Consider the following 26,308-nt stretch of genomic DNA (forward strand, 5'->3'; position numbering starts at 1 on the left):
GTACAGATTTCTGTGGGTAAGTTAGCATGCTCCACCATTAGTCAATATGGTCATTTCCTTTGTTTTCCTTTCCTGGAAGATTGTTTTGCTCATATTTTGTTGTTAACTAGAGGACTCAATAGTTTAATAATATGTGATCACAGTCAAATTATTTTACATTCATTGAGTGACTACCTATCTTTGTTCTATTGATCTATCGCACAATCTGTCTTTATCTGAACCCCAACTAAGGGTCAGACATTAAGACAGAGTGGTGTTCAGGCAGCAGTAGTACCTGCTTTAAATAGTTTAAGGCTAGAAGGCAAGATTTGGATTAGATAATTAAGCACGCATGATAAATACAACTATTAAATCATTACCTCTAAATCCTATTTGGAAAGATGTTATTATTTTTAATAGTATTTTATTTTTAGCATCATTGCAAGTTCCTAGTTTGAAATGCACTATTAATAAAAATCTTAAAATGAAATTCACTGTCCTCAGTTCATCCTATGCCCACCCTCCAATTCCATTCCTTCTTCTCTCATGTAAATTTTCTTCCTTCCCCAGCTCCATTTTCCAAAACATTTTCACCACAATTTTTGAATAAATTGAATCATTGTTTTCACTGTTCGTTGACATAAGTATTTTTAATGATAAGTAACACACTACTGTTACATTTGTTTTTCTTTTCCCTAGAATTAATGATTTCTCATTTTTTCTTTTCTCTTTCTGTGGAATCTGAGGTTAAGTAAATATAACTGATTTATCGAAGTTCATATAAATGAAAAGGAATTAACAAGAAATTCAGACCTCGATTTCTTTTATTGCAAAGGCCACACTCGTCCTTCTCTACAGCGTGCTGAAGTTTCTGGAATTACCTGTGCTGTAGGTAAGTAAAACAAATGAAAATTTTAGCTTAATTCTGCTGTAACTTGAAGCCATATGATGGTAGTATATGGGAACATAGTGAACACAAAGTTCTTTTTTTTTCTTTTTATTAGTTGGAGGCTAATTACTTTACAATATTGCAGTGGTTTTTGCCACACATTGACATGAATCAGCCATGGATTTACATGTATTCCCCATCCCGATCCCCCCTCCCACCTCCCTCTCCACCCGATCCCTCTGGGTCTTCCCAGGGCACCAGGCCCGAGCACTTGTCTCATGCACCCAACCTGGGCTGGTGATCAGTTTCACGAACGCAAAGTTCTTAGAGTGGGCTTTTCCCTAGGAGCTTCAAGAATGAAGTTCTGTTTGTTTATTTTCAGTATGCACTTTTCTCTATTTGCTTATTTTATTATTTTTTGATAGCCGTGGCGGGCAGGCTTTCTCTAGCTGCAGCGGGCAGCGCTGCTCTTCGCTGCGGGCACAGGCTTCTCCGCAGCGGCTTCTCCGGTTGCAGAGCGGCCTCCAGGCGCTCAGGCTCCAGCAACTGTTAGCATGCGGGCTCAGTAGCTGTGGGCCGCGAGCTCAGTCGCTCCGTGGCCTGTGGCATCTTCCCAGACCGGGGATAGAAACCATAATCTCTGCGTTGGCAGGGGGATTCTTATCCACTGTGCCACTAGGGAAGTCCTGAGTCTGTTTATTTAAATTCTAACCATAACGAGTGTATTCAATTACTTATTTATTTAATTAATGAGTACATAGGAAAATTATAACTGGTGGATCAAGTGATACTGCTTTTCATACAAGTGATATAAAATTATATAAAAAAGCATAAAATTTGACACAAAATTCTTAGGTAAATTAGAATGCAGCTGATAATATGAAATAATTGTGTGGTGGTATTTGGATATGCGTAAAGGCTGGGCAAAGCTGTCTGCTAAAGTAAGCATCCTTTTATTTCTCATCTACTGTGCGTCAGGGATTGCAACAGATATACATATACATATCTAATATTTTCATCAATTCATCCAAAGAAATACAGTTAGTCCCATACACAGATAAAGGAAATTAGATAAGTTAAATGAATATCCCAACATGAAATAGCTGACGAAGGGGGGAGCATACCTGCCAAATACCATACCTGCTCAATTCTAATGCCACTGTCTTCATTATCTGCCTCATCTAATCGTACGAGGCATGAGAAAAGTCCTGATAAGTTTGCAGGAAACAGAAGGCAAATTTTTGTTTGCTTGTTTACTATGTATAGGATATTCACCGACAGGTGCTATGCAAGGCAGAAAGAAACACGAAGTTCTAGTTATTTACAAGTAGCCATGAAAAAAAAGTAACAAAGCAGTTTCAAAATATGATAAAGCTATGATGTAAAGAGAAGCATCAGAGAGTTTGTGATTTATTGTCAATAATTAATTGTTGGTTACATTTTAACTACATTTTTAATAGAATGCAAACAAAACATATAAAGATGGCATGCCTCAATTAGTTTATGAAGAATCTTTTCTCATTCTAAGCACAGAACTATGTCACACCAAATACTGTCTGCATTCATAGCACACAATAATATTATAACATCATTCCTTGCTTCATTTTCTTTTATTTCATATTGTTGTTTTAAAAATTATGGCATATCAACATCATTGGGTTTCTTGAAGTTATATAAATTTTTTTTTCTGTTTTATTTCTGACAAGTATGTATACAAACATTCCATTCTGAAATACTTTATTGGCTTCCATAGTTGTGGTATTTAGCAGAAAGTCTCCAAAGCCACACTGCACAGACGTTTTCAGTTCTTTTACCATTCACTCTTTTCCCTCGCTTTTGTCCTAAACTCAGTCCAAATTCCTCTCATTGACTCTGTGTTTCCCAGGCATGCAAGATACAGACTTCTGCAAGATAACTGTGCCCATTTACAGAAATATTTCTCCCCTAGCCTTATGGCATAAACAACCCATCCTTTACTGGCCTCTTTTGTTTCCTTCGTAAGATACATCGAAATCTTCCTGACTGGTGTCTGTTTCTAGCCCTGAGGAAGGGGTTGCAGGCAGGATGGGAACCACGCCTGATAGATCCAAGACAGTTACTCACTTCTGTACCTTGAGGTAAGTTTCTACAACCAGCAGGTTTGCTCTGGGATTTACACAGAAATACTTGTCTTGAGGCCTAGCATCTCTTGCTCCCGATACAGCAGCTTGCTGTGAGCAGCCTGCCAAGGAGAGCGGCACAGCTGTGTGCAATCTGGGATCACTGTGTGAGCTCTGGGGATCCCATGACACCCAGAGCCATCTGGAGAACCAAGGGGGCGCCAGGGAATTAGCAAACTTGGGCACAAGTCAAAGCAAGCAACTTAAAAGAAGACCAAACTTTCTCGATGTTCTCTTTAGAAGGTGATGGGGAAAGGGCTGATTGGAGTCAGAGTTAAGCTGAAATTACCACTTTATGTCTTAAAATATTTGTTATCTTAGACAAATAGCTTGTCTATTCTTACTCTCCTGACCCACACAATATAAGAGAATAATGTGCATGTAAATTTCCCAAATTTATATGAATGTTTAATGCTTCATTTCTCCTGACTTTATCACCAAGACACAACAGTATCTCCAGATCAAATTCAAGCAGGGAAAATTTAGTGCTTATTTTTTTTTTTACAAATAATTAGCATAAAGTCTCCCTCCCAAAAATGAGCCATAATCGTTATCTCTTATGTAAGGGTTGTTTTAGTGATTTCCTTTCAAAGAGAATAGCAGGAAAGATAGAAAGTGGGAGAGAAACTTCACAGTGGAGACACCTGGCCAACAACTACTACCTCCAGCCAGTGAAGTCATCCTGATGGAGTGTGCCCTTGATATGGGTGTTGAAAATGGCAATTCACCTCTGTGATCTTGCTCACCAAAACCCATCGCCCCAATTTAACCTTCAGATAAGTAGCAAACTGATTGAAATTGAGGGAACATTGTGCAAAATACTCCTCAAAACTGTAAAAGTCATCAAAAACAAGGAAAACCTACCGATGACCCACAGGCACATGAAAAGGTGCTCGATATCACTAATTATTAGAGAAATTTGAATCAAACCTGCCATGAAATATCACCTCATACCAGTCAGAATGGCTGTCATTAAAAAGTCTGCAAACAATAAATGGCGGAGAGAGTGTGGAGAAAAGAGAGCCCGTCTACACTGTCGGTGGCACTGTAAGTTGGTGCTGCCTCTAAGAAGAACAGTGTAGAGAGTCATCAAGCATGTGTGCTGAGTCATCTCTGACTCTCTGTGACCCTATGGACCGTGGCCCGCCAGGCTCCGCTGTTCAGGGGATTCTCCAAGGAATAATACTGGCATGGGTTGCCATATCCTTCTCTAGGGGGTCTTCCCAACACAGGGATGGAACCTGCATTTCCTGCATTGGAAGTTGGATTCTTCACTACTGAACCACCTGGGAAGCCCTGGAGGTTCCTTAAGATCCTAAAAATAGAGTTATTATATGCCTGCAATCCCACTTTGGAACATATATCCAGAGAAAATCATAATTCCAAAAAATTAATGCACCCCCAGCCTTTACAGCAGCATTATCTACAAGCACAAAGACACGAAAGCAACCTGAAAGTCCAACAGGTGACTAGGTAAAGAAATGTGGTGCATATACACAATGGTATATTACTCAGCCATAAAAAAGAATGAAATAATGTCTTTTGCAGCAACATGGATCAACCTAAAGATTATCATATTCAGTGAAGTAAGTAAGACAAAGACAAATATATGAATTATTTATATGAAGTGTCTGGAAGATGTCCTGTAGAAATAAATGGCTACCCACTCTGGTTTTCCTGCCTGGGAAATCCCACCAACAGAGGAGTCTGGCAGGCTAGAATCCATGGGATCCCAAGAGTCAGACAACGCTTAGTGACTAAACCACCACCACCAAAAGATGATACAAATTAACTTATTTGCAAGACAGAATGAAACCTACAGACATAAAAAACAAATTTATTTTTACCAAAGTGAAAGGGGAGAGGAGGGAAAATTTAGAAGTTTGGGATTAACATATACATACTGCCATATATAAAATAGATAAATGACAGGTACCTATTGTATAGAACAGGGAACTATATTCTGTATCTTGTAATAACTTAGAAAAATTCTGAAAAAATATGTAGAACTGAATCACTTTGCTGTACACTTGAAGTTAGCACACCATTGTAAAATAACTATACTTCAATTAAAAAATATATATATATAAGCTTTGTTAAGAGGAAAAAAAATAAAAACAGGAATGTCTGAGAAACTTCCACTATTTAGAGGAGGCTAATCCTGGTACCTGGATGGAATCTTAGGGCAGAAAAATGACATTATGTGAAAATTAGGGAACTCCAAATAAGGTGGCTCAGATGGTAAAGAATCTGCCTGCAATGCAGGAGACTCAGGTTTGATCCTTGGGTCTGGAAGAAGGGAATGACAATCCACTCCAGTATTTTTACCTGGAGAATTTCGTGGACAGAAGAGCCCGGTAGACTACGTCAATGGGGTCTCCAAGAATCAGACACGACTGAGCGACTAACACTTTCACTTTCAGATAAGGTCTGACCTTTAGTCCATCACAATGTGGCAATATCAGTCATTAGTTGTGGCTCACACGCCAGTAACATAAGATGCCGATAGTAAGGACGACTGTATGTGATATATACAGAAACCCTCTGTACTACTCTTTGAAGCTATTCTATGAATCTAATAACATTATAAAATAAAAAGTTTCTTTAGAAAGTCAAATATAGAAATTCACAGTAAGAGAAAATGGTCATGGTGTGACCCCATTTTCCTCTCTTACCATGACTAGGCTGGTGGACATTAGATCAAAAAGTAAGTTTTTAGAGATTTATTATATTTGCACAATCAGTTTTGTGTAATGATACCTTATTAAAATGAGTTTTTTAATTGAAACACTTTTCCTAAATGTTAGTTACCAAAACTTTTTTAAAAACTGATCTTGCGTAGGTGTAGCCTGCAAATCTTTTGAGGAAAATAAAATCTAGGAACTCTTTATGCACATTCTCATTTGAATTTGGGTTCTGCTTCATGCAAAATTCTGTGAGTTTCTTTGATGAAGTGATAATGAGAGTCATAATATCACAGTGACAGGTCATTTATACTTGATGAATTTATCCTCTTGAAATTTGGTACGAAAAAAATTTAAACCTGGGAAAAATTTGCCAAAGCAAGTATGTATAGTATCTGAATAATACAGGGGTCTCTGAGCCAAATGAATTCTGGTCAAAGGAATTTGGGGAAGATGTGAGGGCTATCATTTGTCTAATTTTCCCATAGAGCTAATATTTGCTCTATGGACTTGTGAGAGAAAATGGACTGTAATGTAGAATAAAATTTACTTTCCTCTTTACTAAGTCTACAGTTGGACCATGGAGGAGAGTTATTTAATTACCCTAGAGTCATAGTATTTATGTATTGATACCACAGATCCAATTTATGTCCTTTCAAGGGGTTGAGCAGGGGTCAGAAACAGCTGAATTTAAAGTCAAACTCTAATACCTGAATGATATTGTCAATTTGCCTAACTTTGGGAAACCACACTTTCTTTTCTCAACATGAAGATTATAGCAAATACTTAATGCACCAGGCACAAGGTAGTTACAAAACAAATACTAGTTTCTTTTACTTCTATTTCCATTTTCCAGAATGCTCCACAAAACCACCACCACAACAGCAACAAAAAGAAAATCCACTCATTGTCAGGGAAAGTCCAGTTTACCCACAAAATATTTACCCATTTTTATTTGTTCTGCACTGAGTTTCTACCAACAAGAAAAATAATTGGCCCAACCCCCAAATTATTTGAATTGTAATGGGTATGGTAACTTTTGTCTCTCTTCAGTAGAAAAGATTGTTCTGTATTCTGATTTCCAGTACAAGTTGTCACATGTATCAGAACTGGAAAAATTGGAGTGACTTATTAAGATTCTGAGACTAGGGAGACTATTTAATACATATTTTCCATTGCTAATGAGGCATACTTAACTTGAGTCTTTGTTCCATTTAATTCAGTTTTATTTTCTAACTGCAAAAACATAAAAGAAAAAATCATCCTCAAAAAGCAACCAGTATGACCATGTTAAATAGTTTCTCTTTATGGTATAATCTGCTGAGGTCCAAAATAACTGATTTACTTAGATAAACATCTCTGCATTTATTTCAAGATGATATCCAAAATATTTTATATCTGTTTTTGTAAGTTCCACTCCTCTGAATTTGCTTACACAAGACTACTTCCATTCATCTTTTCCTTAAGATTCTTTATTAGCTCTTAGAGGTGTATACCAAATAAATTCAATCACACTTTAGCAGGCCCGACAAGGTTTTCCATCATTTGCTTTCCTCCTAAATGTCACCTCCTGCCAGTTGTCCATTTGCAATTCATGTTCTAATAGTAGTGAACTATATAAATGTTCTAAAAGTTCTATGCTGAGTCTATTCATAAGCTTATCTTTCTCTGTCTGTTGTTAATGAACACTTTCCCCTGTTTAAAAAGCCCTTATAACTTTTGTTCAGTTTGGATGTCATCTTTTCCAGAAAACCTTAAACATCAAAATTTGGATGGATATGCTTTTTGCTTTATCTACATCCATAGAATATTTTTTTCTTTCTGCTAACATACTCAAATTATTAGCTAAAATAAAATTTAGCTGCCAATTATTAATTGAGGATTAGTTAAGGATGGGAATTGTGTTCTTTCATTGTTTAATTTTCAATGGCTATTGATATGCTCTCTACATATGGTATATGATCACATTTTTTCAGTTGGATAATTTGCCACCCATCTCAATCTTGAGGTTGATCACCCATAACAGCTGTGACTTCATTTGATTAATTATCGTAATGACTCCAAAATTATTATGATTGTCATTTTACAAATAGAGGATACTAAGGCTTGAGCGATGCTAATTGTTATACAAGAAAATGTTGTTCAAACCGTTATTCAACTTCAAAACCCATGCTTTCAATATGTCTATTCTTCCCTGTCCATTGTTCAAGTAAAATAATTTTTCTTTTTATTTAAGTTTATTTCATTTACAATATTGTTTCAGTCTCAGGTGTTCAGCACAGTGATTCAGATATATATATATACCTTTTCATATATATGTTGAACATATATTTTTCATATATATATTCCTCTGAAAAGAAATATGCATATGTACTCTTTCCACATCCTTTTCCCTAATAAGTTATTATGAAATGTTGAGTATAGTTCCCTGTTTATACAGAAGGTCCTTGTAAGTTATTTATCTTATATAGGTAGTTGTTCAGTCACTAAGTCATGTCCAACTCCTTGCAACCCCGTGGACTGTAGCCTGCCAGGTTCCTCTGTCCATGGGGTTTTCCAGTCAAGAACACAGCAGCGGATTGCCATTTCCTTCTCCAGAGGATCTTCCTTACTCAAAGATGGAACCTGCATCTCCTGCATTAGCAGGCAGATTCTTTATCCCTGAGCCATCGGGAAGTACATGTATAGTAGTGTGTATATGTTAATCTCAATCCACTAATTTATTCCTGCCCACATTTCTCTTTTGATGGCCATAAATTGGTTTTATATGTCTGTGAGTCTCTTTCTATTTTGTAACTAAGTTCATTTGTATCATTTTATTAGATTCCACACAGAAGCAACATCATAAGAAACTTTGCAACAATTTATGCCAGAGAATGCTTTGCCTATGTCCTTTTCTAGAAATTTTATTGTGTCACATCTTACATTTAAGCCTTTAAGCCATTTTGAGTTTGTTTTTGTTTATGGTATGAAGGAGTGTTCTAACTTCATTGATTTACATGCAACTGTCAGGCTTTCCCAACACCACTTGCTAAAGAGACTGTCTTTTCTCCATTGTATATTCTTGCCTCCTTTGTGGAAGATTAGTTGACATTGGGTGTGTGGGTTTATTTCTGGGCTCTCTATTCTGTTCATTGATCCATATATCTGCTACAGTATAGTTTGGATTTATCTTTAGGTTCCTCTTGGCTGTGGCAGTTTCTCAGACTTTACTTAATTTTAACAACCTTGACAATTTTACAGAGTACTGCTGGGAAATTTTGTAGGATGCCCTGCTATTAGATTTTGTCTGACTTATCAGAAATGTCCACCCTCCTAAACTGTCCTATTAAGTATCTGATTCCTAGCTCGGTCATGTCCATGGGACCTCAAGGACCACGGACCACCAGACTCCTCTGTCCATGGAATTCTCCAGGCAAAAATACTGGAGTGAGTTGCCATTTCCTTCTCCAGGGGATCTTCCCAACCCAAGGATCAAACTCATGTCTCCTGTATTACAGGTAGATTCTTTACCATCTGAGCCACCAGGAAAGCCCTAAGAAAAGGAAAAAAAAAAAAAAAAACACAACAGCCCAAAGAGACCCCTTTTTCCATGGAATTCTCCAGAAAAGGATACTGGAGTGGGTAACCACTATTTCCCTTTCCAGGGGATCTTCCCAACCCAAGGATTGATACCTGGTCTCCCACATTGCAGGCATATCCTTTGCCATCTGAGCTACCAGGGAAGTCAGTTAAGCTATTACAGTTTATCAAAGCTTCTTTAGAAGAAATATGCTCTAAATTATATGGTTGATGTTATAAGCCTGGGGCCAGGCAAATCAAAGAACTAGCAAAAGGAAAAGTAATAGAATGTTTGAAAGCTGAGACCCCAAACATTATAAGACCAAACTAAGTGTATTGCTTACCTCTGTAATGGGAAAAATGACCTTGCAAAACTTCAGCAGCATGGCAGGAAAGGGATGGCTAGAGAGAGAGGTATTGATTGGGATTGTGTATGCATCAGGATACAATAACTCAAAACTGGTGGAAACCTCAAGGGAAGGATTTTGAGATGATGGATAGAAAGAATCTTAGGGTACAAACTATCTGTAGATATTTTCCACTGAAGAGTTGGTGGATCTTTTGGAAAGTTTGCATAATAATTAAGCCATTTAAGTGGGGGGTGGGGAGATGGAATAATAGAATAAAGGCACTTCTTCCTTTTCCTCCAGGTAACCATCTAATCTAAAAGGATAATGAAGAACAGAAATATAAGTTTATGTTTAATGCATCAAAGAGATATCCGTGAAAACAATTTAACATTCACTATATACTTTAATATACTAATAATAGTTGCTAATAAATCAATACAAATGATGTTTTAATAAATAAATATTCATGATAATAAATACTCATGAAATAAGAAATCATAGTGAAACAATGAGCATCTTTGACAAAGATGATCCCAAAGCATGTATATAAGAGGTTGAGGAAGACATAAAAGAGCAAATAAAGAAGTAAAATTAAGTATATACATTGAAAACATAATCAGAAACATGAAGAAAATAAATGAATTATAAAAGACTATTTTATTCTATTCTAATCACATGAATTAAAATTTAAAACACTGGATTAAATGAAATAATATAATTTTATAGAAAAATTAACAGAACTAATAAAAAGATATATTAATGCAAAAATTAACATGGATGAAAATGATTTTATTTCAAAATCCACCCCATAAAACCATATTGCCCAGAAGAGTCACACAGGTATTCTTTCAAATGTTTGGAAAGAGGTATCTTCAAAGATTGTTGACTTTACAATAATGTGAAAAAAGAAGGAACTCTCTTCAATACATTTTTGATGCTAGCAAATAAATTTCAAAACACAATAAAATATGTACAAAAGAGAAAACTCCTCATATTTTTACTGAATGAAAATATACTAAATAAAATATCAGTAAATATAGTTTAGTGGCATGTTTAGAAAATAATACTCCTTTCAAGAATGGATTGTTTTCATTTTAGGCAGTTTATCATCATATTCTAACTCAAAACTTTGGCAAAAGAGAAAAAATAATCATACACTCATCTCTTTAATTACTAAAAAGTTTTGATATGCCATAACTTAATTCCTTGAGAAAGTCTCAATAATACACTGAGGGATGTTGTAAAATAGAAATAGATATCAAATGTGATTTAATACAGATCTACCAAACACAGCTCAGAATCCATAATCCAAAAAATGATTATTAGATATAATCCAGCCCTGTTAGAAGAGCCTGACAATGTCAGATGCCTGAGTTAGAGAGAATCATGAGTTAAGCTTCCTGAGAGCTTTTCCAACAACGGATCATCCATGAAATGATTCTGATGACTGAATGACCTCCCTCTGGCCCCGCTAAGTCACTTGTAATGCCTAAACTGAGCAACTATCTGCAACTGAGTTTCTACTCACTACTCACACAGCCCCTCTGTCTCCTTCTCACTTTGAAAAACTGAATATGACTCTTTTGATGGCCCTGCTTGTGAAACACAGAAATCCACCAAGAAATATCTCCTTTCAGAGTACTTTGAAAAGTCTTTGTGAGTGAGGGATTCACAGACTTCAGGGTAACTCACCTTAAGCTTGAAGGAACTTCTTTAATTCAGGTAACAAAGGGAGAATGCTGAGACTTGGGAACCACATCCACAGCTTCCTGCTCAAACAGTCATGCTGTAGTACTAGAAAATATCACTACTTTGCCAAGTAATTCACAGTGGGGAGAGGCCATTCTGAATGGATGAAAAGTCTGAATTCTTGAGTAAAAAGAAAATACTCTTTCATGATTTTTAAACACTAGGAGAATTCCAATTCTGATTTTTTTTTATTTGCAATTATGCAGTCTATTTGACCCAGTTTAAGGAAGAAAACTGTAGAAGTCAGCATGAATAGTGGAAAAGCTGAGTAAACAAACAATCACTCTGATAGAAATTTATTGTTTCCACTAGACCATTCAGATATGACATAAGCCAAATCCCTTACGATTATACAGTGGCAGTGAAAAATAGATTCAAGGGATTAGATCTGATAGACAGAGTGCCTGAAGAACTATGGACTGAGGTTCCTGACATTGTACAGGAGGCAGCGATCAAACCATCCCAAATAAAAGGAAATCCAAAAAGACAAAATGGTTGTCTGAGGAGGCCTTAAAATAGCTGAGAAAAGAAGAGAAGCGAAAGGCAAAGGAGAAAAGGAAAGATATACTCATTTGAATGCAGAGTTCCAAAGAACAGCAAGGAGAGATAAGAAAGCCTTCCTTAGTGATCCAGTGCAAAGAAATAGAGGAAAACAATAGAATGGGAAAGACCAGAGATCTCTTCAAGAAAATGAGAGATACCAAGGGAATATTTCATGCAAAGATGAGCACAAAAAAGGACATAAAGCATGTGCCTAACAGAAGCAGAAGATATTAAAAAGAGGTGGCAAGAATACATAGAAGAACTATACAAAAAAGATCTTCATGACTCAGATAACCATGATGGTGTGATCACTCACCTAGAGCCAGACATCCTGGAATGCTAAGTCAAGTGGGCCTTAGAAAGCATCACTACGAACAAAGCTAGTGGAGGTGATGGAATTCCAGTTGAGCTATTTTAAATCCTAAAAGATGATGCTATGAAAGTGCTGCCAGAAAATTTTGAAAACTCAGCAGTGGCCACAGGACTGGAAAAAGTCAGTTTTCATTCCAATCCCAAAGAAAGGCAATGCCAAAGAATGGGCAAACTACCACACAACTGCCCTCATCTCACATGTTAGTAAAGTAATGCTCTAAATTCTCCAAGCCAGGCTTCAGCTGTACATGAAACATGAACTTCCAGATGTTCAAGCTGGATTTAGAAAAGGCAGAGGAACCAGAGATCCAACTGCCAACATCCTTTGGATCATTGAAAAAGCATCTAAAAAGCAGAAAAATATCTACTTCTGCTTTATTGATGGTGCCAAATCTTTTGACTTTGTGGATCACAACACACTGTAGAAAATTCTTCAAGAGATAGGAATACCAGACCACTTTACCTGCCTCCTGAGACATCTGTATGCAGGTCAGGAAGCAACAGTTAGAATTGGACATGGAACAACAGACTGGCTCAAAATTGGGAAAGGAGTACATCAGGGTTATATATTGTCACCTTGCTTATTTAACTTATATGCAGAGTACATCATGCGAAATGCTGGGCTGGATGAAGCACAAACTGGAATCAAGATTGCCGGGAGAAATATCAATAACTTCAGATCCTTAGATGACGCCACACTTAGGGGCAGAAAGAAAGAAGAACTAAAGACCATCTTGCGGAAAGTGAAAGAGGAGAGTGAAAAGGTTGGTTTAAAACTCAGCATTCAAAAACTGAAAATCATGGCATCCTTCCCATCACTTCATGGCAAATAGATGGGGAAAAAATGGAAACAGTGAGAGACTTTATTTTTGGGGGCTACAAAATCACTGCAGATGGTGACTACAGCCCTGAAATTAAATGCACTTGCTCCTTGAAAGATAAGTTATGACCAACCTAGACAGCATATTAAAAAATAGAGACATTGCTTTGCAACAAAGGTCTGTTTAGTCAAAGATATTTTTTTTTCCGGTAGTCGTGTATGGATGTGAGAGTTGGATTATAAAGAAAGCTGAGTACCAAAGGATTGATGCTTTTGAACTGTGGTGTTGGAGAAAACCCTTGAGAGTCCTTTAGACTGCAAAGAGATCAAACCAGTCCATCCTAAAGAAATCAGTCCTGAATATTCACTAGAAGGACTGATGCTGAAGCTGAAAAACTCCAGTACTTTGGCCACCTGATGGGAAGAACTGACTCCTTGGAAAAGACCCTGATCTTGGAAAAGATTGAAGGCAGGAGGAAAATGGGACGTCAGAGGATGAGGTGGTTGGATGGCATCACCGACTTGATGGACATGAGTTTGAGCAAGTTCTGGGAGTTGGTGATGGACAGGGAAGCCTGGCATGTTGAAATCCATGGGGTTGTAAAGAGTTGGACATGACTGAGCCACTAAACTGAACTTAAGAAGGTTGTTAGTTTTCAAGAGTTTTGCTTTCAACCATCAATTTCCTTCCAGATGTCTATGTGTGGAATGTGGATGCGGTGGGAATATAGGGAGGGAAGATTCACAGAGGAGACACGAAGTGACCATTTTAATGGAGACAGAACTCAAGGAAAGTTGGTTGCAGACTCTGGAATTTGGGCTCATGATGATGAGGTGAGAGCACACTGAACTGTGTAGGGATTTGAACTTTCTCTGGAACATGCACCCTGAAATCATACAGTTGGTGCTTGAGTCTCAGCTTGCTCACTTATCGGCTGTAAGACTCCATAGAAATTATTCAACCTTTTGGAACATGATTCCTCTTTTACTATCTGAGGATAATAAACCTAATGATCTCAGAAAGAATTTGAGAATATAAAATGAGCAAACAAGTAAAACATCCTGCACAAAGCACTAGGGATGTTTTGCCCTGGGATCTTTTTAAGGATTGAGTTTTGTAGAATGTGGGTGGTCAGATGGAAAGCATTGTGGTTGGAACTGAGAATCTCAGAGAAATGCATCTAACATGCATTATGCTTCTCAGGTATTCCTTTATAAAGGTTCAAGTAGCATGGCACATGTAAAAGCACAATAAACATTGTAAATCATACTATGAATAAAAGATTTCATTATCAACAGCTACATTCATTGGCAAATAATGCTTAAACATTTGAATATAATTTTTTTTCTTTTCATTAATTGAGTATCCTACAATAGCCCTTAGTATAAAGTTGGTTTATTCAACTATATAATTTATTTAAAAGAATGAAGAAAGATATTTACTTCAACCTAAGCTGAATTATAAAAAATTTAATTCATGAAATTAAATAAATAAATTTATACTTTATTTGACCCTCTTTTGGATTCAATTCTGAACCTCAAAAAGCTGAAGTTTTCTACTTCCTCATTTGCAATGGATTTTGTAAGGCCCACGTGTGCCCCACGTGAGCCTTTGATTGCTGCCCCAGCCTGAATACATCGCCTACCCTTTAATGACCACAGGCCTATGGACCATGCTAAGTCTCTGAAACCTTTCTTTGTCCCCAAGGGAAGCACTCTGAATTAAATGTTGATGTGGGTCACTAAGACCACCCAGTGATAAGAATGATAGCAGTGAGATGCCTGATTTTTTTTGTTCCACATATCCCAGACTTGGAGCTAAAGAATCTCATAACCCAGTAATATCAGTGGGTGAGTTAAGCTCATTTTCTGACCCACTGCTGTGGCCAAGACATTCTGCTGCCAGCCAAAGAAAATCAAAGTCCTGGAGTTCACTGAGGACCCTTTCTGTTGGCAAAAAGCACTTCTGAGCAAGAAGCCATGAAGCTAAGTCAAATGTGGCATTACTGAAAATGAATGGTGAGGCTGTAGGAAAATTTAATAAACAATATAAATTAAAAAAAATCTAGTTAACCACAGTAGAGGAAACTGAATCAGCTTTATATTGTTTTCATAGAAAACACTACAAACTTGTATAGTCATTTACAGAAGCAGTCTAGAATTTCTTCTCCCAAGAAAATGCATAGAAATAATTCCCCCATCCTTCCTGTTAAGAACAACTAAATATCCACAACTATATGAAAGCAAATAAGCAATGACAAAAGAAAACATAAGAAGACTGAAAGATGGAGAAGAGATGGCAGACCACTTGGAATACCAAAAGAATGACCCGGTGGTGAAATCCCAGGGTTTCCTCTTTGAGACCATATATTCCAGACTTGGAGCTGAAGAATTGGACAACCCAACAATGTTAAAGGTAGCAGACAATAAAAGCTCTCTCTGATTTCTACAGTCTCCAGATGGAAGTCCAGGAGAGTTGCAACCTAGCAAGACAAGGAAATGTTCAGAAAATAATCATTCTACCAAGCAGCACACAAATAAAAAGTTCTACCCCTACTCATGTCAGCAATGCTGGGGTAATGCCTTGATTTCTACTCTTGCCAGACCAATGAGGTGCCCGAGTTCCGCAGATGAAGTGGCTGGAGAGGAAGCCAGGACTTTAACTCCCACCATGCTGCAACAAGTAGCCTCCCCCTACCCCTTGGTGTCCATGGGTGCCATGTGGGGAGCAATAACGAGGCAATTCTGTTCCACCCATCCAGACAGGTATCAGTGAGTGTCTGGTGTGGAGTTGTAACTAAGTCCCGTTCATGCCTGACTGTAACAAGGGGCTTCCTAGTCAAGTGCCAATGGGGCTGAATGAGGAATCTGAACATCTATCCCCACTGGCCAGTAACAGTAATAAGATCAACCGCGGCACATCAAATCTTTTTCCCTTAAGGGCAGGAAGATGTCAAGTGTGTTCGCTCTTACCAGTCTTACTCAACCTAGTATTGCAGACTCTAGATAATGCTATGAGTCGTGGAATGAAAACAAAAGGCACCTAGATAGAAACAAATGAATAAAAGTCTCTTTCTGGTAGATGATAAGAACGTCTCTGTGGAAAATCACATGGTGGATAGAACAGCCCAAATTCTTAGAATTTGTAAGTCAGTTCAGTAAGGTCACAGAGACAAGGTAAACACAAGCATCATTTGTATTTCTGTAGACTAACATTTAACAGGTGGACACTAAAATTAAAAACATAAACCTTTCCATCAGAGGATACCTTACAAAATTAAAAAGAAATCCAGCTACAGAGAATATTTCTGAAAGTCCATTAATAATTATTTTATAATAGCTACTTAATTATTTATAATGCTTTATTATTTTATTTTATAAAATATCAGCCCAATCATAAATAAGCAGAAGGCCTAAACAGACATTTCTCCAAAGAAGACATATAGATGGTCAATAAACACATGAAAAGATGTTCAACATCACTCATTAGAGAAATAAACCAAAACTACAATGAGGTATCAACTCACACCAATCTGAATGGCCATCATCAAAAAAACCTACAAAAAATAAATCCCAGAGAGGATATGGTGAAAAGGGAGCCCTATGGCACTGTTGGTGAGAATATACATTGATACAGCAACTATGGAAAAAAATAGACCCAACTATGCTGGGTCATATGGTAGTTTTATTCCTGGTTTATGCCAAAGCCTTTGACTGTGTGGATCACAATAAACTGTTGAAAATTCTGAAAGAGATGGGAATACCAGACCACCTGACCTGCCTCTTGAGAAACCTATATGCAGGTCAGGAAGCAACAGCTAGAAGTGGACATGAAACAACAGACTGGTTCCAAATAGGAAAAGGAGTACATCAAGGCTGTATATTGTCACCATGCTTATATGCAGAGTATCTAATGAGAAATGCTGGGCTGGATGAAACACACAGTGGAATCAAGTTTGCCGGGAGAAATATCAATAACCTCAGATATGCAGATGACACCACCCTTATGGCAGAAAGTGAAGAAGAAATAAACAGCCTCTTGATGAAAGTGAAAGAGGAGAGTGAAAAAGTTGACTTAAAGCTCAACATTCAGAAAACTAAGATCATGGCATCTGGTCCCATCACTTCATGGCAAATAGATGGGGAAACAGTGGAAACAGTGGCTGACTTTATTTTTTTGAGCTCCAAAATTACTGCAGATGGTGATTGCAGCCATGAAATTAAAAGACACTTCCTCCTTGGAAGGAAAGTTATGACAAACCAAGACAGCATATTAAAAAGCAGAGACATTACTTTGTCAAAAAAGGTCCATCTAGTCAAGGCTATGGCTTTTCCAGTAGTCATGTATGGATGTCAGAGTAGGACTATAAGAAAAGCTGAGGACCGAAGAATTGATGATTTTGAACTGTGGTGTTGGAGAAGACTCTTGAGAGTCCCTTGGACTGCAAAGAGATCAAACCAGTTTATCCTAAAGGAAATCAGTCCTGGGTGTTCATTTGAAGGACTGATGTTGAAGCTGAAAGTCCAATATTTTGGCCACCTGATGCAAAGAGCTGACTCATTTGAAAAGACCCTGATTGTGGGAAAGATTGAAGGCAGGAGGAGAAGGGGACAACAGAGGATGAGATGGTTATATGGCATCACCGACTCAATGGACATGAGTTTGAGCAAGCTCTGGGAGTTAGTGATGGACAGGGAGGCCTTGTGTGCTGCGGTTCATGGGGTCACAAATAGTCGGACACAACCGAGTGACTGAACTGAACTGATGGCCCAGCAACCCCATCGCTGGGTATAAAATCTGAGAAAATCACGATTCAAAAAGGCATACACCCCAGTGTTCATTGCAGCACTATTTAAATAGCCAGGAAATGGAGGCAACCTAGATGTCAATTGAAAGAAGAATGGATAAAGAAATTGTGACATATATATATAATGGAATAAACTCAGCTTTAAAAAGAATGAATTTGAGTCTGTTGTAGTGAGGTGGATGAACCTAGATTATGTTATACAGAGGAAAGTAAGTCAGAAAGAGAAAAACAATTATTACATATTAACACATGCATAAGGAATCTACAAAAATAGTACTGGCGGACCTATTTACAGAGAAGAAAGGGAGGCACAGACATAGAGAACAGGACTGTGGAAACAGGGGAAGGAAAGGGTAGGACAAATTGAGAAAGTAGCAGCGATATTATACACTATTATGTTTAAAACAGATAACTGGCATGGAGATGTTGTATATCAAGGGAGGCCAGCCTGGTGATATGATGACCTAGAGAGGATGGATTGGTGGAAAGGCTCAAGAGGGGATCAGTTCAGTTCAATTCAGTTGCTCAGTTGTGTCCAACTCTTTTTGACCTCATGGACTGTAGCACACCAGGCTTCCCTGTCCATCAGCAACTCTCAGAGCCTGCTCAAACTCATATCCATCAAGTTGGTGATGCCATCCAACCATCTCATCCTCTGTTGTCCCCTTTTCCTCCTGCCTTCAATCTTTTCCAGCATCAGGGTCTTTTCCAATGAGTCAGTTCTTCCCATCGGGTGGCCAAAGTACTGGAGTTTCAGGTTCAGCAGCAGCCCTTACAGTAAATATTCTGGACTGATTTCCTTTAGGATGGACTGGTTTGATCTCCTTACAGCCCAAGGGACTCTCAAGAGTCTTCTCCAACACCATAGTTCAAAAGCATCAATTCTTGTCACTCAGCTTTCTTTATAATCCAACTCTCACATCCATACATGACTACTGGAAAAACCATACCTTCGACCAGACTGACCTTTGTTGACAAAGTAATGTCTCTGCTTTTTAATATGTTGTGTAGGTTAGTTATAGCTTTTCTTTCAAGGAGCATAACATTGCTGTCCTTTACTGTGCCCATCTTTGCGTGAAATGTCCTTTGGTATCACCAGTTTTCCTGAAGAGATCTCTGGTCTTTCCCATTCTATTGTTTTCCTCTATTTCTTTGTACTGATAATGAGGAAGGCTTTCTTATCTCTCCTTGCTATTCTTTAGAACTCTGCATTCAAATGGAACTTTGCTTTCAAAATACCTTTTGCTTCTCTTTTTCTCAGCTATTTGTAAGGTCTCCTCGGACCTTAAAAATCATTTTGTCTTTTGCATTTCTTTTTTCTTGTGGGTGGTCTTGATCACTGCCTCCAGTACAATGTCAGGAACCTCAGTCATAGTTCTTCAGGCACTGTTTCTATCAGATCTAATCCCTTGAATCTATTTCTCACTTCCACTGTATAATCATAAAGGATTTGATTTAGGTCATACCTGAATGGTTTGATGGTTTCCCCAACTTTCTTCAATTTAAGTCTGAATTTGGCAATAAGGAGTTCATGATCTGAGCCACAGTCAGCTCCTGGTCTCATTTTTGCTGACTGTATACAACTTCTCCATCTTTATCTGCAAAAAATATAATAAATCTGATTTTAGTATTGACCATCTGGTGATGTCCATGTGTAGAGGCTTCCCTTGTGTTGTTGGAAAAGGGTGTTTGCTATGACCAGTGTTTTCTCTTGGCAAAAATCTGTTAGCCTTTGCCTTGCTTCATTCTTTACTCCAAGGCCAAACTTTCCTGTCACTCCAGGTATTTCTTGACTTTATACTCTTTCATTCCAGTCCCCTATAATGAGAAAGCATTTTTTTGGGTGTTAGTTCTAGAAGATCTTGTAGGTCTTCATAAAACTGTTCAACATCAGCTTCTTCAGCATTACTGGTCAGGGAATAGACTTGGATTACTGTGATATTGAATGGTTTGCCTTGGAAACAAACAGAGATCTTCTGTCGTTTATAAGACTGCACCCAAGTACTGCATTTCAGACTCTTTTGTTGACTATGATGGCTACTCCATTTCTTCTAAGGGATTCTTGCCCACAGTAGTAGGTATAATAGTCATCTGAGGTAAATTCACCCATCTCAGTCCATTTTAGTTCACTGATTCCTAAAATGTTGATGTTCACTCTTGCCATCTCCTGGTTGACCACTTCGAATTTACCTTGATTCATGGACCTAACACTTCAGTTCTGTTCAGTTCAGTTGCTCAGTCGTGTCCGACTCTTTGTGACCCCATGAATCGCAGCACGCCAGGCCTCCCTGTTCCTCACCAACTCCTGGAGTTTACTCAAACTCTCACACCCATCGAGTCGGTGATGCCATCCAGCCATCTCATCCTCTGTCAGCCCCTTCTCCTCCTGCCTCCAATCCCTCCCAGCATCAGGGTCTTTTCCAATGAGTCAACTCTTCACATCAGGTGGCCAAAGTACTGGAGTTTCAGCTTCAGCATCAGTCCTTCCAATGGATGCCCAGGACTGATTTCCTTTAGGATGGACTGATTGGATCTCCTTGCAGTCCAAGGGACTCTCAAGAGTCTTCTCCAACACCACAGTTCAAAATCATCAATTCTTCAGTGCTCAGCTTTCTTTATAGTCCAACTCTCACATCCATACATGACCACTGGAAAAACCGTGCCTTGACCAGACGGACCTTTGTTGGCAAAGTAATGTCTCTGATTTTAATATGCTGTCTAGGTTGGTCATCATTTTCCTTCCAAGGAGTAAGCGTCTTTTAATTTCATGGCTGCAGTCACTTCAGGTCCTATGTAATATTGCTTTTTACAGCATTGGACTTTACTTCCATCACCAGTCACATCCACAGCTGAGTGCTGTTTCCACTTTGACTGCACCTTTTCATTCTCTCTGGTGTTATTTCTCCACTCTTCTCCAGTAGCGTATCGGGCCTCTACCGACCTGAGGAGTTCCCTCTCGGTGCCCAAATTTTTATCTTTTCATTCTGTTCATGGGGTTCTCAAGGCAAGAATACTGAAGTGGTTTGCCATTCCCTTCTCCAGTGGACCACGTTTTGTTAGAACTCTCCACCTTGACCCATCCATCTTGAATGGCCCTTATACAGCTTGGCTCATAGTTTCATTGAGTTAGACAAGGCTGTGGTCCATGTGATCATTTTGATTAATTTTTTGTGACTGTGGTTTTCATTCTGTGTGCCCTCTGATCGATAAGGAGAAGAACCTTGTGGAAGCTTCCTAATGGGAGAGACTGACTGTGGCGGATACTGGGTCTTGTTCTGATGGGCAGGGCTGTGCTCAATAAATCTTTAATCCAATTTTCTTCTGATGGCTCGGGCTGTGTTCCCTCCCTGTTGTTTGACCTGAGATCAAACTATGGTGGAGGTAACAAAGACAATGGCAACCTCTTTCAAAAGGTCCTGTGCACACACTACTGAACCCAGTGCCTCTGACCCTCCAACAGGCCACAGCCAACCCACGCCTTCACTGGAGATGCCTGGACACTCACAGGCAAGTCTAGGCCAGTCTCTTGTGGGGTCACTGCTCCTTTCTCCTGGGTTCTGGTGCACACAAGGTTTTGTTTGTGCCCTCCAAAAGTTTGTTTCCCCACTTCTCTGTAAGTTCTGTAATCAAATTCCACTGGCCTCCAAAGTAAAATTCCCTGGGGGTTCTCAGTCGCTTTGCCAGACCCACAGGTTGGGAAATCTGTTGTGGGTCCTCGAACTTTCTTACCAGTGTGAGAATTTGTTTGGTGTAATTGTTCTGCAGTTTGTGGGTCATCTGCTTGGCAGCTCTATGGTGGGGTCCATGGGAACCTCCTACAAGACGGCTTATGCCGCACGCAGGACTGCTGCGCCCAGGGTTCCTGCCCCTGCAGCAGGCCATTGCTGACCCACGCCTCCACAGGAGACCCTCAAACACTCAAAGGCAGGCCTGGTTCAGTCTCTGTGGGAAATCTTGGTGCACACAAGATTTTGTTTGAGTCCTCTGATCATTTCTGGCAGGTATGGGGCTTGATTCTAAAGGTGATTTTGCCCCTCCTACCATCTTGCTGTGGCTTCTCCTTTGACCTTGGATGTGGGGTATCTTTTTTTGGTGGGATCCAACATTTTCCTGTCAATGGTTGTTCAGCAGCAACATGTAAATTTTGAATTCTAGCAGAAAAAGATGAGCACTCATCTTCTCCTGTGAGACCCTCAGAGAGCTGTGCAAATGGGGATATATATATATATATATATATATATATATATATATATATATATGTATAAAGAAAGAGGGGGTATATATATGTATATAATCATGAGCAATTTGCAATGTTGTGCATCAGAGACCAGCACACCATTGTAAAGCAATTATTTTCTCCAATTAAAAGAAAAATCCAAGTTAAAAAGAATATTTCTAAAAGTTCATTAATAATTATGTTATGAGTTAATTATTTATGGTTATTTATTATTTTATTGTCTAATATATACTATATATAGTTATCATACTGTATTATATTAGTGACATGTATTATTTTATAATTTTTACACATCTATGGGTTTGTAAGAAAACATTTGGTGAAGTTTTGGTGAAAGTTCGATGGATGTGATAGTATTCACTTCCTAGCATCAATTCTGTTGCTTCCAAACCACATGACCATGGTGAATTCTTTCATCTTTTTGGTCTTCCCTTAAAAATGACAAGATTGTAAAGTAATTAGCTACAATATTGTAAAGTAATTAGCCTCCAGCTAATAAAAATAAATTTAAAAAAAAAAGAAAAAAAATGACAAGAAGGATGGTAAGATTTAAACCTTATCTCTCATGACTTTGGAAAGTTATATAACCTCCCTGGTCTTCACTTGCCATATCTGCAAAAAAGGATCTAATCATACTACCTCCCTCACAGAGTAGCTGTCAAGATTAAAGTATTCATCATATGAAAAGTACTTAAAATCACACCTTATATAGTAGGTGCTCTATAACCTTTTTCTTTTATTATTATAACAATCATGGTGAATTCTATGATCTGCAAATTGTATGTTATACCCATAGCCCAATGTCACAGCATGAGTGGATCTTAGGCCAGGACATTGGGAAAGTTTTATTGTTTCCCCTTAAAGATATCTTCAGAATACCAACATTCTCCTTTCTCCATTAACTTTTATAGGCCTTGAAACTAAGCAAATAAACATATAGTATGAAGGTGATGAGTGACTCTTGTATGGGAAATTGTTGAGATTAATTGGTCCAAGTTCAATACCAGGCAAGCTATCCCAGTGAGTACCACTCAGTGAGTCTCACAAACTAAATTAAAATGTTTGAATGACCCAGATTATTTAAATAGCACAGCTTATCCATACAAAACACAGAGTGAGAAGCGAGATAAGACAGAGTATAAGAGCCAAACAGAGTACAAATGAGGCAGGACGTCCTGACTACCCGAATGCTGAGGCACGCAATGGTCATTACCCCGATGCTCTGCCACATTGCCTTCTTCTGATGCTGCAAATATAAGGACAGAGTTCAGGGTCAGACAATAGAACCCACAGAAAGAAAGTGGCCTGGATCAATAACACACCTGCTCTGTGGAGACACACAGAGACATTAGCTTAGCACAACAGTGGCTTGACAATTAGCTCCACCAACAGCCATGGGATTTATTTGTGTTTCCTGAACAGAGGACCTATGGGACCAGAATAGGTGTCTTTGATGTGCAGCTGAATTGACATAGAGTGAAAATTAAGTACTTGTGTCTATTGAATGCATCCAGAGCATGAGTGGCTTTTGTATATTTCTATGTCATGGATATGTATTTCCCTTGTAAATATCCTTCACCTCTCTTGTCCCCCTTCTGTGCGGATACACATTCTCTATTTCTTCACTACTTCTTACACTTAACATGTCATATAAATTCTGCCTATGTCTAACAAGGGTTTTGCTCACTAGGTATTTGTCTATCTAAAATATTTTAAAGTTTTGGTTTATATTTGTCAAGCCGTGCATGTATTCTTTAGATCAAACACACACTATAGACATGAAAAAAAAAAAAAATACAGCAGACTGAGTTTAAGCTTAGCCCCAAGTCAGCTAGAAAAATATCCCTACCTGTCTTGCACTGTGCAGAGCACAAACTTTCCCCTTTCTATCATGTCTCTGGGGGTCCCAGGGGGAAGAGTTTCCCTCCATCTCTAAGGAAGTTTCCTTGCTTATCAAACCTGGAACTTCCCCCCAAAACAAACAACAATAACCATAAAAACAAAAAATGAACAAAAAACCCCCAAAATACAGAAAAAGTGTAGCTATGTTCCAATTATTTACAGAAGTAGGTAGCAGGCAGAGGGTAGCAACACTAGTCTAAGTCATAACTTCTCTCTTAGGAATAGAGTTGACATTTCTTTAAATGCTACATGTGAGGGTCTCAGGGTCAGTCTATTTATTAAGTGAATGAACCACTTTCTGCCATCTTTTTGCTACTTTTTAACACAATGTTTTGTTGTTGGATTGCTCATGGAAGATTTTTTAATCATAAAAATACATTATATTAGGATAAGGTCTATACTAGCAGTAGAATACAAGCTCATGGAGAGAAAGGAACAAGGTAAATTTCCAGTTGCTGAAAAGTTAGAGTCTCTTTCCCTATTTTCAAAATGTTTTTATTTTGGTCAAATTCAAGTGATGTAAAGCATATTATTTTAGCCATATTTAGCTACAATTCAGTGGCACCAAATCCATTCACATTGCTGTGTAACTCTCACCATCATCTGTCTCCCGGGTTCTTCACTTTAGTACACTGAAACTGTCCCCATCAAACACTAACTCCCCATCTCCCCCCTCCACCTCCCCAAACCCCCAGCTCCTGGCATCCACCACAGTACTTTCTAACACCATGCATGACTATTCTAGGTACCTTGTATAAGTGAAATAAAAAAAGTATTTGTCTGCATGTAACCTTAAAAATACATCCTTTTGCTATTAACCACATCCTTCCAGACACTGGGGTTACTCTGTGGGGAAAAAAAAAATCAGTTAAAGACTACTGCCTCTATGGAGTGTACACTCCAGTGGAAGGAGACAGAAAACATGCACAATAACATATATCGTATGTATCACAGTGATAAATCAAATGGTCAAAACCAAGTAGATGAAGGACACTAGAGCTGTTGAGAATGTGGGGTTAAAGGTGAAATTGGAGCGAAATGTTGAATTTTGTGAAGGAACTGACATGGGAACACCTAGGTGAGCAGCATGTGAGCCTTGGAAGTGTGAGACAAAAGAAGTAGCAGTAAGGAGGCTGATGGCCTGCAGAATATGGCAGAAATGGCCCCCAGAAGTGGAGAGTGTCTTAAGAAGTAAAATGGGAGAATCTATTGGGACATATTGTCTAGGGACTTCTAGTCCAATGGAATCCCTTAAACTATTTGTCTCAGTGAGATGGGAAGTTGTTGGAAAATTTTGATAGAGATTAAGTATTTGTTTCACCTCTCTCCTCTTTCCCTGTTTCTTTCTCCATCCATGCCTACTTCCTTTTCTCCCTTCTTGTCTTTCCACCTGTCTTCCAGAAATACAAGGGAGTCCAACAAGTGCTAGATATTGTACTAAGGACTTGAAGTACAGAGATGCTATATTATCTAAATTTAGACTGAATGTATAAGAAATCCCTTGTATTTCTATACATTGACAATGAGAAGTCAGAAAAAGAAATTAAGGAAACATCCCATTTGCCATTACAACAAAATACCTAGGAAAAACTATTCCTAAGGAGACAGAAGATGTGTATGCAGAAAACTATAAAACGCTGATGAAAGAAACCAGTGACAACCAAGCAGATGGAGAGGTATACCATGTTCTTAGATTGAAAGAATCAATATTGTCAAAATGACTCTACTACCCAAAGCAATCTACAGATTCAGTGCAATCCTTGTCAAATTCCCAGTGGCAATTTTCACAGAACTAGAAAACATAATTTCACAATTTGTGTGGAATACGAAAGACCCTGAATAGTTGAAACAATCTTGAGAAAGAAAAGTGGAGCTGGAGGAATCAACCTGTCTGAATTCAGAATATCCTACAAACATACTGTCATCACGACAGCATGACAGAGGCACAGAAACAGACATACAGACCAACGGAACCAGATAGAAAGCCTAGAGATAAATCTACACACCTATGGGCAACTTATCATTGACAAAGTTGGCAAGAACATACAATTGAGAAGAGACAACCTCTTCAATAGCTGGTGCTGGGGAAACTGGATAGCTACATGTAAAACAATGAAATAAGAATACTTTATAATATCACACATAAAAATAAACTCAAAATGGATTAAAGACCTAAATGTAAGACCAGAAAGTATAAAGCTCTTAGAAGAAAACTTAAGCAGTGCACTCTTCTACATAAATCATGGCAAGATTCT

At 38.3% G+C, this 26,308-nt stretch overlaps 1 pseudogene; it reads left to right on the forward strand.

The window, feature by feature from the left end:
• Positions 1–12,894: 12,894 nt before the first annotated feature.
• LOC110131070 (immunoglobulin superfamily DCC subclass member 3 pseudogene) overlaps positions 12,895–26,308 on the forward strand; it is a 123,142-nt pseudogene continuing 109,728 nt past the window's right edge.

The sequence above is a fragment of the Odocoileus virginianus genome, chromosome 13 (genome assembly GCF_023699985.2).
Source record: "Odocoileus virginianus isolate 20LAN1187 ecotype Illinois chromosome 13, Ovbor_1.2, whole genome shotgun sequence".
NCBI lineage: Eukaryota > Metazoa > Chordata > Mammalia > Artiodactyla > Cervidae > Odocoileus > Odocoileus virginianus.